The following is a 14,955-nucleotide window of genomic DNA, read 5'->3' on the forward strand; positions in this document are numbered from 1 at the left end:
CGCATCCGCAGGCCCAGTGCACCACCCGTTCATTCACTCACCGTCCTTCCTGCCGTATCTCCTTTGAAAGCCGAGGGCTGGGGTGGGCTTATAGGGGTGGGGGTGGGAAGGAAGACTGTGGACAAATCGGGAGAGCGCTTTTTGGGACAATGCGTTGTCCTTCATGCTGGATGATGTAGCTTAGAAGCTGTAAAGCCTTTCCTTATTTTGCCATTTGGTTGGTTCTGAACTCAGCTGGGCAGGTTCCCTCACCCCGTGTTGCTTGTGACCACAGTCTGCCAGAGGCCTGGCTGAGGGCCCATGCTGTGGGCCTGGTAGGAGGTCGTGGAAGCACACAGAGACCCCACCTGGGCATTCTTTTAGGACAGCATCTGTTGTTTGGGAGAACAGAGGGCAGGGCCCACGTCTGCTCAACCAGCTCTGCCTGTCCAGCATTCACAGTACGACCTCAGGTCAGCAGCTTCTGTGTCTTGGATAGAAATGCAGAATCTCAGACCCCACCCCCGACCAATTGGTCAGAAGCTGCCTTTTTACAAGTAACCTGCCAGTATAGTACCTTGTAGTTTCAGAAGGGCTGGTTTAAAGGGTATCAGTAAGTGGTCCGTTATTAGAAGCCATTTTTCTGTGCCAGGGGTTGCGTTGTCCAGATCATCTCGTTTCATCATTTCATCCTTACGATCACCCCAGGGGACAGAGGGAAACCCAGATGCAGAGGAGGACGTTGGAGGCTGGCCGACGTCAAGTGCTCTGCCCAAGGTCACGTGGCTGTTAAGAAGCAGGGTCTGGGTGGTTAGTGCTGCTCTGCTCCCCTCAAGAGAACCTGATGGACACTCTACCCACAGCCTGGTGACCCTAGGTCTCCTGCCCAGACCCCTTCCTCCGTCAGTGCCCGAGCCAGCTCTTCGCGGGCTGCGGTCCCTCGGCCCTCTGCACACAGCAGGGCCTTCGAAAGCTGTGCAGTGGTGGACCGTGTGCTCCAGACAGCCAAGTGCAGTGGTGAGCAGCCTGGGCGTGGACGGGGGAGCCGCATCTAGAAAGACCTCACTGCGAGCAGGTACTGGCTGGGGTGAGGGTTGGATGCTCCCACACTTGTGCAAATTCCCTCTTCCGCTGAGGAAGCCAGGCTGGGCAGAGCGCCCCCCAGGGGTGTGTCTGTGTGTATTACACACAAAGAGAGCCGTAGGAGGCAGCTCAGTTGAAAGACAGAAAGGTTTTTTTTTTTTTCCTTTCATATTTGAATGTAAAAGCCTGGTGATTGTTGGAACAGATTTTAGCCTATATTTGGCATTGGAATTTTTGTTTTTTTCACTTCCACTAGGGGAAGTGGGTTTGTAAGTTGTTGGGTTTGGACAAGAACTAGGCTGGCAGCTGTGGCTACTTGCCTGTGGGGGTTTAATCTTCTGTCATTTGTGTGCCACGGCCCACAAGGGCTCAGTTAGGCGCCACCAATGCTTAAATCAGAGATTCCATATCGGGGGCCCATGGGCCTTGTGGAGAGGGCACTTTTGGAAACCCATCTGGATACATAGCACCTGCTGGCATGGGGCAGGCAGCCATGAATTCTCCAAGGCCTGCTTCTTTTTTTTGTTTGTTTTCGTTTTGTTTTTGCTTTTTAGGGCTGCACCCGTGGCATATGGAGGTTCCCAGGCTAGGGGTCCAATTGGAGCTACGGCTGCCAGCCTATGCCACAGCCATAGCAGTGCCAGATCCGAGCTGCGTCTGTGACTGACACTACAGCACACAGCAACACCGGATCCTTAACCCGCCGAGTGAGGCCAGGGATCGAACCCACAACCTCATGGATCCTAGGTGGATTTGTTTCTGCTGCGCCACCATAGGAACTCCTCTGAGGCCTGCTTCTAGGCTGAGCAGTTGCAGGAAGCAATCGGGCCGTTCATCCTCTCCCTCCCTCTCTCTCTCTCTCTTTTGGGTTCCTCTCTGACCCTTGATATCTTAGTTTGAAGGAAAGGCAAGAAAAAGCATCCCTGTGGGAGGACATACAGTAGGTTCTTATGCCATCAAGCTTTTTTAGCCCAAACACTTAAATTGAGTTAAAAAAAAAAAAAAATTCTAGGGCACGGCTTAAACTTCTAGAAGGGATTACATTTCATCTCTGTTGCATTTTTCCAAATGCCACATGCAGGTTTGCGAAATCCTGGGATACCCATTGTAACTGCTGCCCACTCTGGTTTAGGATTTAGGAAGAGGCAGGTCCAAGTTCAGACCTTTCACTTGGTCATTCATTCAGCAGAGCCGCTGCTCTTCTGGTCCCTGCTCTGTGGATCTCCATTCCTAGAGAAGAGACAGACACTGAATACACGAATAAACAAGGCAGTTTCAGACCCGAATCAGTGCCCCGGGACAATAAAATGGACAGCGTGTCGGAGGCATGAGGGCGAGGAGGGCGGCGTTAGAAGGGGTGGTCAGGGACGGCTTCTAGGAGGAGGTGACATCGGAGCTCAGGCCCGTGTGGTCGGAAGTAGTCAGGGAATGATCTTGCTCTGAGCTTTCCAGCTGCCAGGGGCCCTGGGGCGGGAGCAGAAGGAAGGCTGGTTTAAGGAGGAGAGGACCGCGGGAACCAGGCCCCACTCGTGGGACCTGACAGGCCAAAGGATGAAATTGGATTTTATTGAACATGCTTTGGGGGTGTCACAACATGACTCAGTGTTTAGAAGACCTCTCTGCCTGCTGTGTTGACCCGGACAATTGGAGGACAAAAGTGGGCTCCCAGAGGTTGCCGAGGGGTGTCAGGGGCCTCGGGGGCGGCGATGGGGGAGGAGGCTGGGCTCAGCCGTTGGGGTCAGTGTGCAGGGAGAGAGATGCTCCACCTGTAACTGGCTCTTCCCAGCCAGCCGTCTTTCTTCCCCACTGACAACAGCAGGCCCTGCCTGCGGGGCCTCGGTGAGAGAAACGGACCCGCTGCGTTCGCGCATCACACACAGAGGTGGCCAGTCCCGAAGGAGGCCCGCGTGACACGGTCATAACCTTCTTCCGCTTCCCCCTCATCTCAGCTCACAGACAGGATCTCAAGAAAGAAACACTTTTGTTTCGTTATTCACGCCTGGCCTCGTTCCAAAATGACAGGACCTCTAAGCAGGGCAGTTACAGGGAGGACGCCGTGTGTGGGCACTTTAAATTCCTGAAGCCTGTTGTACACCAGCCTTGAGCTTAAGCTCTTTGTTACCTTGCTCAGGCCTCCTGCAGCCCAGATGTAGGCATGATTATTAGCCTCATTTTAGGCGGCTGCGGGTTAAGAAACCAGCCCCACTTCACACAGGTAGCACCAGGCATGAAGGAGCTCAGCCCCACGGTTCCTCTGTCTCATCTTTGTTCTGTGCTGGTTTCACTGTCTGCCTGGCAAAGATGGGGTACTAGAAAGGCTCTTTGGCACAGAGCAGACATTGTCCTTTGCCCCAGCCAGTTACCCATGCTCTAAAGGCTGATGTCTCTTGTCCATATTGGAGGCGGTACTTTGGGCTAACAGGAAAAAAGTCTTTCTGCTGATATTTATGTGCCATCCTCTACCCCAGACGTTGCACCCCTTCCCACTAGAAGAACATTCCGTAACCAGAGGATGCCACCTCTCCATGTAGAGTCCAAGACAGCCCTTCCTGTGGGTTCCAAACTAGCCCATCGTGGATGAAATCTCTGGATGAGAGCTGTGCTTCCAAACTGAAGGTCATGACCCATCATGGCTCATGGAATCTCTTTAGTTGGTTGTGACAAGCAATTCTGAAAAGAGGAAGAGAAAGGAAAATAAATAAATAAAAGGAATGGAGGACTGGCTTTGGCAGCACGGGTACCAGAATAGGAAGGGTATGGAGAAGATTGGCGTGGCCCTGTGCAAGGATGACACTCAATTCGTAAAGCGTTCCAAGTTTTAGAAATAAATGTAAGAAATAGCTAGTAAAATAAAATTTAAAAAGGAATAGAATAGAAAATATCTGTGTCAGAGTACATCTCTCACAGTAAAAGAAATGTTAGTTAAACCTTTATTTTAGTTTATGTGCACCAGATCCAAATTTCGTTGAGAATGTAAACATTTGAGAGCCACCAGATCGGAGTTTTGTTGGGAGATTGTGCTGCTGGAGAAAATACCCTTTTCCACTCATGGGTCCTGTACCTCCTCTGTACCAATATTTTGTTTTATTTTATTATTTCATTTCATTTTGTTTCATTTTATTTATTTATTTCGCTTTTTAGGGCCACACCTGCAGCATATGGAAGTTCCCAGGCTAGGGGCTGACTCAGAACTGTAGCTGCTAGTCTATACCACAGCCACAGCAATACCAGATCCAAGCTGCATCTTCAACCTACACCACACAGCTCATGGCAACACCAGACCTTAACCCTCTGAGCAAGGCCAGGGATTGAACCCACATCCTCATGGATACTCGTCGGGCTCATAACCCACTGAGCCACAATGGGAACGCCTGCACCAATCATTTCAACCTAAAATGTTCAGCTATCAGAAAGTCAAGATCAGTGTTAAATGGCTTCAGCCTACCTCTGCTCAGAGGGTAGAGTCGATTTTGTGAGTGAGGGACTCAGGCAGCAGCCCCGAGTGAGGTCCTTCCATTGAGCTCTAAGTGATGCTTTTCAGTCCTGATGGCTCTGCCTTCAGGTTACAGTCAGCTGTAATGACAGATTGTTATGACAGCGACTTTTTGTTTTTTTTAATATATGTAAGGGGAAATTTTTATTTGACTCTGTAAAACTTAGAAGTGTTTAAATGACAAAGAATGTCCTAAACAAGAAACCAAGGTGAAAAAGAGATTACAAAGTAAAAGAACAAGTGGTTGAAAAAAGGTCAACTCCCCTAAAGTAATCCATGAAGTTAGAGCTAATCTCACAAACCTTAGCTTAGGATATTGTTACTATTGTTTAGGGGTGTGTGTGAGTGTGTTATTTTAAACACCAATCAAGTTTTATTGAAGTAAATATTATATTACTTCGACAGATTTCTAGTAACGACTCCTGACGTATGGGAGTGGTCTGTGTTGTTTTAAAAGTCCCCATGTGGTTCCGTCACCCTTCAGTGATGGTTTTAGTAACAGCAGATCTCTCTTTCAATCAAAACGCAGTACTGATGCTCTCTAGTTCAGCGGCGTTGAATGCGGTGGAAATAGTGTATTCATAAGAATTATGCAACATTCTTATGAATAAGGTATGAATATATTCTGTATTCTTTAACACTGTCTTAGCGGTTAAAAGTTCTATCAAACTTCGGTAAGAGTAACTATAGTAACAGTTCAGTAATAGCAGCCAAATTAGAGAGAAGGAAATCAAAATCACTTTCATAATGATAGTGGCTGTCTTTTGAGCACTCTTTAGGCATTTCCCGTGTTGCATCTCATTGACCTCCTATGGCAATCCGATGACGTATAGACTCTGTTATTATTCCCACTTGACTGAGATTCAGGGGGTTGAAATCACTGGCTCAAGAGTGTGAGTCAGGAATGGTTTGGTTGCAGGTGACAGAGACCCGACAGAAGGTGTTTGTGTGTGTAAGTGACACGACCCAGGTCGTTGGGCCTCAGGCACTGCTGGATGAAGGAGCTCAGAGAAAGCCAGGAAGCTTCGTTTCTTAGCGCTGCTCTCCTGTGGTGGCTTCTTTTCACATAGGCTCTTCTGTGTGGTACCATAACCCTAGGCAACCTGGGCTCGTGTCTCCCAGCCTTTAGGAACTCTAGCACCTTTTTCTTTTTTTGTATTTTAATGATTCTTATTTTCTTCCATTATAGCTGGTTTACAGCGTTCTGTCAATTTCCTACTGTACAGCAAGGTAACGCAGTCGCACACACATAGATACATTCTTTCCAGCACCTTTTTCTTGATAGTTGCTGCCAAAGTCCTGTCTTTCACTGCGATGGGCCAACATGATGATGCGCTGGGGCCTGACGGTTGGCCCCACTTGTACCATGTGGGCCAAGAGATGGGAGGAGTTATTCTGTGTATCAGGTAACTGCTGCCTCACTACAGACCACCTAAAACTTAATGGCTTGGAGTTCCCTGGTGATGCAGTGCCTTAAGGATCCTGCCTTGTCACTGCTGTGGCTCTGGTCAACGCTGTGGTGCAGGTTTGATCCCTGGCTCAGGAACTTCCGCATGTTTCGGGCATGGCCCAAAAGAAGACAAAACCAAACAAAACTTAATGACTTAAAACAATAACGATGTATATAGTTCCTGATTCTGTGAGTTGGCAATTTAGGCTGGAATCAGCTGAGTAAATTTTCTGGTCTCAGCTGGGCACCCTCCTGTTCTGCAGGGCAGTCTTGCTCCAGGCTGAGCGGTCCTGCTCTGCTTCCTGTGGGCTCCCAGCCTCCAGCAGTCTAGCCTGGGCTCGCCCTCATGGAAGGTTCAGGAAGGGGGTAGAGGGGCACAAAGTCTCCTGAGATGAAGCTTGAAATGGGCACACCCTTACTGCTGGCCCAAATGAATGAGACAGCCATCTGTGCTCAGGAGAGGAAAGCCCAGAGAATCAGAGGAGGCCTGACCATGTGCATCCGTGAAACTGCCACCTGTCCCTGAAATTCCCATTGTGGAAGGAGAAGAAGCCTTATCATTTTGGTCAATGATGGCATGTGTTCTTTTCTTTTTTTTTTTTGTTTTTGTTTTTTTTGTTTTTAGGGCGGCACCTGTGGCAAATGGAGGTTCCCAGGCTAGAGGTCAAATCAAAGCTACAGCTGCCAGCCTGCACCACAGCCACAGCAACGCCACATCTAAGCTGTGTCTGCAACCTACTCCACAGCTCATGGCATGGAGTGAGGCCAGGGATTGAACCCTTGTCCTCATGGATACTAGTTGGGCTTGTTTCTGCTGTGCCACAAGGGGAACTCTCTTAATTGCAGCCAGAAGCCCTCCTAATTAATACACCAGCTTCCCTAATAGTCTTCCCCAAGTCTTTGATTGTGTGAGGCTGTGAGCCAGTCAGGGAGAATTCCATTCCCTGTGCTATGCTTTCTTGGTGCTTCTCAGTGCTTGTTACTCTGCAGGGTTTAGAGAAACAGCTCTTTAGGTTTCATTCCAGAGCCGTCTTCTCTCTAAGACCCAGGCATGAGGCTGGAGTAGGGTTTCTCATCATGGAGCTATTGCCATTCAGGGCAAGAGAATTCCTTGTACTGGGGGCTGTCCTGTGCACGTAGGATGTTTGGCAGCAGCCCTGGCCTCTACATGCTGGGTATCAAGAGCAGTCCCTCCCCAGTTTATCACAGCCCAGAGATGTCTGGGGTCAGGGGCTGTGGGGGGAACAGAAGCGCCCCCTGTTGAGAACCCCTGGGTTAGAGGGTTAATTTGGAGACAGATTTCCTGCTGTCTACAAGCGTTCCAAGTACCCCTCTCCTGTCACAGGTGTTTCTTTACCTATGTTGGGGTGGTCGTGCCTCAGGTCTCATTCACAGCAGGATGCACTCTCAGGGGACTTCTCTTCAAACCTGGGCCCCTCATCAGAGGGCCTCACCAGTTCCCCGGAAACACTTGACAGAATTCTGGATCCCCCTGGACCAAGTTGGGACCCCGCAAAAGCATTCAGGTGGTTTCTCCTGCTTGTTCTCATAGTCAGACTGAAATGGGGCCATAGCTTGAAGGTCGGTGATCTCCACAGACCTGGCCCCAGATCAGCCTTAAAGAGCAGGTTGGGAGTTCCCGTTGTGGCTTAGCGGGTTAAGAGCCCAACTAGTATCCGTGGGGATGCAGGTTTGATCCCTGGCCTCATTCAGTGGGTGAAGGATCCGGGATTGCCACAAACTGCGTTGTAGGTTGCAGATGCGGCTCGGATCCACTGTTGCTGTGGTTGTGGCGTGGGCTGGCAGCTGCAGCTCCAATTCAGCCGGTAGCCCAGGGATTTGTACATACTGCAGCTATATGTGGCATATATAGACATAGAAGAGCGTGCGCATGCAGACGGGAAACGTGGGAATACCACAAGGTTTCCTTCTGAGAGTGCCGTCCCTCCTGGACTTAAGGTGGGTTAGGTGGTGGATGGGAAGCTGAGCTTGTGGTGGCCTGGCATTTCCAGCGTCCAAATGGACCTCGAGGATAAAGAGAGAAAGCATTCCCAAGATCTCATTGCAAGGAAACGTTCCTGGAGGAGAGGTGGGAGCCCACAGCCGGCCCAGCACCGGCTCAGTCTCAACGAGGAAAACTGGGTGTGTTTGGGTTTTGTCTAACAGCTTGGAATGATTCATTTATTCTTCTGGTCTCAATAAAAACTCCCCGGCCTTGTGAGAACCTTCCCATCATCACAGACTGTTTTGTATAAAATAAATTGGATCCGTTGGCGTCTGATTCATCTATGCTGAATGCAGCAAAAATAGTGTTTTGTGAGAAATCCTTCTGTCCGCTAAGCCGGGAGAGGCTTGTCTTGAACAACGCCTCCTTCCCTTGGAAAACAGGAAGGGACAGCCAGCCAAAAGAAAATGAGTTCCGAGCTGGCTGGGTTCAAGTCCGGACTCCACCCCCACGCCCACCTGTGGGCTCCGCAGTCAGCCTGCCCAGTGTTCGCTCCAGCTCTTGACACTGGCGAGTGGTTAAGCCCCTGTCAACGCGGCCCTCCTTTTTGGCCTGGCCTTTCTGGTGTCAACAATGTCCTTGTTCAGAGAAGGTTCCATCTCTCCCCTCATCTCTCCTCTTGGCCCCCTCCTTAATCCTTGGAGTGCAAAACTCTGAATGTGTTTTTTCCTCAGATAAATTGAAAAAAAGGGGGCAGGTGCCAGAGGTTTCCAGCCAGCACTCCATATTCTTTCTTCCTGGCTTAGGGTTGAAAAGGAGCACTGTTTTATGATCTTTTAGCACAAGTTCCTGACCCAAGAAACTTCTTGAGGCTTATTTAATTGCAGATGAACGGAAATCCTATGCGAGCTGACTCAGATAAAGGAGGGAATTTATTGGCGCATACTCTTGAAAATGCGGGTGGTTTCAGGTATAGCTGGATCTAGGAGCTAAAAGATACCATCAGCGATCATTCTTTATCTGTCAATTTTGCTTCCCTCTCTTGACTTCATTCTAAGGCAGATTAAATCCACCATCAACCTGAGGTTTACATTTGTCACTCTAGATACTCCAAGAAAAATGGATATTGGACAGACAAAAATGGCACTGCTGTTGGTTGCTACTTAGCTGATAGCGGTCCATGCAATGGCTTGTACTTAGAAAAATTTTTTTTCTTTATGTTTTCTAGTCTTTCCCCAACTTTAAATAGTGAACCTAGGTCTACATATGGATAATTTGGTTGTAGACAATAAACATCCGCTCAAACTAGCTCAAGCGCCGAAGTCGTCATTGTAAAGAATTTAAGGATCATAGTGAGGCCGACTTTGTGAAGGTGAGAGGAGGAAATCAAAAATCCACTACGAAACAATGTGGCTCCTTCTCTCTCCATGATCTCTAGTTCTCCTTGGGCCTTGCCGTCAGTCTCCCCCCTCTCTGAATCTGGTGCTTTGCTTTTCTATGCTTGTCGCAGGACATGGCCAGTGCTGGCAGCTCTCACAGCCTCTCAGAGGTCACCAGAAGCCCATGCTCTCCTCCAGTTTCCAGAGAGAGAATCTGATTGAGCTGGCATGGGTGAGGGTCCACCCTTAGTGCAATCACCTGTGCCCGGGAGACAGGACACATGGCTTGGGTCCACCGGGTAGGAATAATGGAGGCCGGTTCTCTGGGAAGGAGGTCACAGACACCTTCCTTCCTTCCTTCCACAGCGGAAGCGGTGTCCTGTTCCCCTACTGGTGTCCTGGTTTGCATCACCTCTCACCATTTGGAGGACGTCACTCCTGTAACTTCTGCCTGCGACTCTTGTGTCATCTGTTTGCTCCCTGCACCTCCACACCCACTCTGTGTCACCCTATAGACCCTGGTTTCTCAGCTTCTGTACCACTGACATGCGGGTTAATTCTCTTGGGGGGACTGTCCTGCGCATAGTAGGGTGTTAACAGTATCTGACCTCTACCTGCCAGATGCCAGTAGTGCTCCCCACTCAAGTGTGACAACCAAAAATGTGTCCAGACTTTTCCAAATGTTCTCTGAGGAGCAGAACCAGTGCCTAGTTGAGAACCTCTGCATAGGTCTGTAAGCACGCCTCCATCTCCCCCTTTAAAGGGGCCACCACCCTGCACCACACTTACCTCTCTCACTGGGGCACTTTCTTTCTTTTTTTTTTCTTTTTAGGGCTGCACCTACAGCATATGGAAGTTTCCAGGAGTTCCCGTTGTGGCGCAGTGGTTAACGAATCCGACTAGGAACCATGAGGTTGCAGGTTCGGTCCCTGCCCTTGCTCAGTGGGTTAACGATCCGGCGTTGCCGTGAGCTGTGGTGTAGGTTGCAGACGCGGCTCGGATCCCGCGTTGCTGTGGCTCTGGCGTAGGCCGGTGGCTACGGCTCCGATTAGACCCCTAGCCTGGGAACCTCCATATGCCGCAGGTGCGGCCCAAGAAATAGCAACAACAACAACAACAACAACAACAACAACAACAACAACAACAACAAAACACACACACACACACACACACACACACACACACACACACACAAAAAGAATAAATGGAAGTTTCCAGGCTAGGGGGTCAATCTGAGCTGCAGCTGCTGGCCTACGCCACAGTCACAGCAATGCCAGATCCAAGCCCTGTCTTCAACCTATGCTGTAGCTCTTGGCAATGCTGGATCCTTAACTCACTGAGTGAGGCCAGGGATCGAACCCGCATCCTCATGGATACTAGTTGGGTTCGTTTCAGCTGTGCCACAACGGGAACTCCTGAGTCTATTTATTTTCCTTTTACTTCTTTCCCTGGGCTAAGAAGACAATGGATTAATAACCAAAACAGCAAGTGTAACTTTTTAAATAGGAAAAATCAAACATCATACATTTAGGCTTACTAATGGTTTAAATTAAAACCTGGATAAATGATAAGAATTATTAATGAAAAAGCAAAATATACTTGACTTTGAAAATTTAGAAATACGATCTAAATTAAGTCTTAAATTCAACATAGAACATTTTGCTTTTTATTATTTGTTTATTTATTTTTTTGTTTTTAGGGCTGTACCCACAGCATATGGAAGTCCCAGGCTAGGGGTCAAATCGAAGCTACAGCTGTGGGCCTACACCACAGCCACAGCCACAGCCACAGCCATGCAAGATGTAAGCTGCATCTTTGACCTACACAACAGCTCATGGCAAGCTGGATCCTTAACCTACTGAGTGAGGTCAGGGATGATTGAGCCCACATCCTCATGGATCCTATACAGGTTTGTTAACCCCTGAGCCACAAAAGGAACCCCCACATTGGGCTTTTTAAATCAATCTTTTTTTTTTTTTTTGGCCATAGCACGCAGTGGCTTGATGTGGGATCTCAGGCCCAGATGGAGGATCGAACCCAGGCGGAAGTGGTGCAAGTGCTGAATCCTAACCACTAGACCACCAGGGAACTCCCTAAATCAATTTAAAAAACGCTTTTTTGTTTTCAAACAAATAAAAAGTGTTATCAGACAGGATTATAATATTTACTTATTTTTATTTATTTATTTATTTAGTTTTTTGCTTTTTAGGGCTGCACCCACAGCATATGGAGGTTCCCAGGCTAAGGGTCTAATCGGAGCTGCAGCTGCTGGCCTGCACCACAGCCACAGCAATGTGGGATCCAAGCCACGTCTGCACCCTACACCTCAGCTCACGGCAATGCTGGATCCTTAACACACTGAGCGAGACCAGAGATCGAACCCGCGACCTTATGGTTACTAGTTAGATTCGTTTCTGCCACAACAGGAACTCCTTTACTTATTTGTATTTCTTTCTTTCTTTCTGTCATTTTTTTTTTTTTTTTTTTGGTCCACACCCGCGGCATATGGACATTCCCAGGCTAGGGGTCTAAAAGGAGCTGCAGCTGCCAGCCTACCCCACAGCCATAGCAACGCCAGATCCGAGCTGCGTCTCCGACCCTCACCACAGCTCACGGCAACATTGGATCCTTAACCCATTGAGTGAGGCCAGGGATCGAACCCATAAGCTCTTGGTTCCTAGTCAGATTTGTTTCTGCTGCACCACAACGGGAACACCTCCTTTACTTATTTTTAAAATGAACTTTTTGTTTTAGAGGTGTTTTAGATTTTACAGAAACACTGAGAAGGGAGTCCAGAGAGTTTCCAACATCACACACTCAGTTTCCCCTTTCGGTAACATGTTAGCTAACATTATTAAGTGAAGTCTGTACTTGGTACAGGTTTGCTTAGTTTTTCCTCATGTCCTTTTTTCTGGTCCCAGACCCCACCCAGGCACTCTGTGACCTTCAGTCACCCTCTCTCCTCTTGGCGACGACAGGTTCTCAGACTTTCCTTTGTTTTCAAGACCTTGACAGGTTGTTTTTTTTTTTTTTTTTTTTTTTTTGTCTTTTTGTCTTGTTGTTGTTGTTGTTGTTGTTGCTATTTCTTGGGCCGCTCCTGCGGCATATGGAGGTTCCCAGGCTAGGGGTCCAATCGGAGCTGTAGCCACCGGCCTACGCCAGAGCCACAGCAACGCAGGATCCGAGCCGCGTCTGCAACCTACACCACAGCTCACGGCAATGCTGGATCCTTAACCCATTGAGCAAGGGCAGGGACCGAACCCGCAACCTCATGGTTCCTAGTCGGATTCGTTAACCACTGCGCCACGAAGGGAACTCCAAGACCTTGACAGTTTTAAGGCGCACTGGTCATGGATTTTGTAGATTTACCTTATGTTATAGATGCGAGAGGATAGGCCTTGGGGTGGGGGGGACCCGAGGCAAAGCACCCTTCTTAGCGTATCATGTCCAGGGTCCATGCTCTCCACGTGACTTAGCACTTAGGACGTTAAACTTCATCACCCAGCTGAGCCCACGTTTGCCAAGTTTCTTCTCGGCCAAGTTACCTTTCTTCCTTCTGGTTGAGTTTCTTCTTACCCTGTTGCTGTCAGTGGTCTGTAGAATACCTGTAATGTAATCTTGCATTTAATGGAAGAAAGGAAAGAGAATGTCATATCAATTTAAATGCCTTTGGAGCAGAGTTTTTTGGTTTAAAAGAACAAAGGCTTGGGTCACTGCTGTGGCTTGTGTTTGATCCCTTGCTGGGGGAACATCCACCTGCTGTGGGCATGACCAAAAAGAAAAAAACCAAATAAAACAAAAACCCCAAAATATGTGACTTTCCTAGTGGAAGAAAACAGTCTGTCCAAAACACTGTTACCTCAGAAATAAAATCTGGAATGAGGTTTAGTTTCTCTTCCATGGTGACATTGCTCATGATGGAATGGCTTATCAAAAGAAGTAGTTTCTCTCAAGTTTCCAGTTTCTAAGTACTACGAATTCAGAGTTCCCGCTGTGGCTCAACGGTAATGAACTTGACTAGTGTTCATGAGGTTGCGGGTTCGATAACTGGTCACGATCAGTGGGTTAAGGATCCGGAGTTGCCGGGAGTGTGGTGTAGGTGGCAGACATGGCTTGGATCCCGTGTTGCTGTGGCTGTGGTGTAGGCTGGCAGCTGCAGCTCCTATTCTACCCCTAGCCTGGGAACTTCCATGAGCCTTAGGTTCGCGCCCCCCCCCCCCCCCCGCGCGCCAAATCACATTCTTCACTATGGCAGCCAGCCTTTTTTCTTTGCTTTGCTAAAGCTGCCAAATATTACTTGCTTTAAAAAGGCACTTTGAGGCATAAGGAAGGGGAGAATTAGATGAAGGATAAGAGTGTTTTGAAGGATGCATTTATGAAAGGAGACTATTGTGCCTTGCTGGATGGTTGAATAAGCCTGGAGAAATGGATTTTGCTCGTTGGAGTTTGGTGCCCTACTGATGAGGCAGTTGCCATTCTGGGCATTTAGGAAGCTCCTGGGTAGCTTAGCACATAGTGCAAGTGCCCGTGTCAAAGCTTTACAGGATAATCTTCTACACGTTGTCGACATGTCAGCACTTGTCCCGTGAAAGACAGGGATGACAAGTGACTGCAACCTAGAACCAAATGACTTAAGCAAAATGATCACTCATCGGCTGCTCAAATCCACGGGGAGGCTAATAAGTACTGCCTAACTCCTCGGTAGCCCATATGAAATGCCCTATTTAGACAGTCTTCTAAGCCCTTTGTATATAATAAATTATGGAACCCTCACAACATTTTGCTGATAAGGGAATTGAGGCACAGAGAGGTTATATAACTTGCCCAAGGTCACACAGTAAGCAGTCGACCTGGAGTTCAAACTCAGACATTCTGACTCCCAATCTCAGTCCAGACTCTGCAGTTCTGGACTCCCCATCTTCAGGCCCTCCTCTCCACCCCACACACGTTATAGCCTGTCCTGCCCAAGGAGCCAGATGAGAGCAGAAACTTCTGCCTCGTCTTTTAAAAGTCGCATGGATGAATCATAATTTATTTGAAGTGTTTTGGTAGTTCTCTATCTGGTACTGCTGAGGGTTTTGTGATGAACATTCCTACAGAGAGATCCTCAGGTGTCTAGGAGTGGATGTTAGTAGGGTCACTTCCTACCTGTGCCATAAAGCAAAGCTTTGCTACATAACTTTTTGGGACCTGGCTTCAGCTAAGCTTTATCTGGGGACTCAGCTCATCAATGGAGTAAGGGATTTTCTTTTTTGTCTATAATATAGGTCACTTTCTTTTATTTTTTTGCTTCTCAGGGCCGTACCCGCAGCATATGGAAGTTCCCAGGCTAGGGATCAAATCGGAGCTGTAGCTGCCAGCCTACACCACAGCCACAGCAACACGGGATCCGAACTACACCTGCGACGTACACCACAGCTCACAGCAATGTGGGATCCTTAACCCACTGAGCCAGGCCAGGGATCAAACCCACATCCTCATGGATACTAGTCCAGTTTGTTACCGCTGTTTGCTTCTTAGCGGCCTAAAAATGGCCACTCAAAATGGCAGGTGCCCAAGCCGTGTGCACGTCCCACGGCACTAGCTTCAGAGGGTCTGGGGCTGAAGCACATGGTCCAGGACAACG

General features: G+C 48.5%; 1 long non-coding RNA gene and 1 other non-coding gene across 2 annotated transcripts in view; both read left to right on the top strand.

The window, feature by feature from the left end:
* Positions 1-14,955, top strand: part of LOC146395397 (uncharacterized) — a 187,125-nt gene that overhangs the window by 35,282 nt on the left and 136,888 nt on the right. The window lies entirely within an intron of this gene.
* LOC146395398 (U6 spliceosomal RNA) lies at positions 3,779-3,883 on the top strand. Its single transcript, XR_014832994.1, has one exon. It is a non-coding gene; the product is annotated as a U6 spliceosomal RNA (small nuclear RNA).

This window comes from Sus scrofa, chromosome 17, assembly GCF_054392235.1.
Source record: "Sus scrofa isolate SSC_HxYL_T2T_F1_AM1 chromosome 17, Sscrofa_HxYL_maternal_Yorkshire_Landrace_v2.0, whole genome shotgun sequence".
NCBI classification, from domain to species: domain Eukaryota; kingdom Metazoa; phylum Chordata; class Mammalia; order Artiodactyla; family Suidae; genus Sus; species Sus scrofa.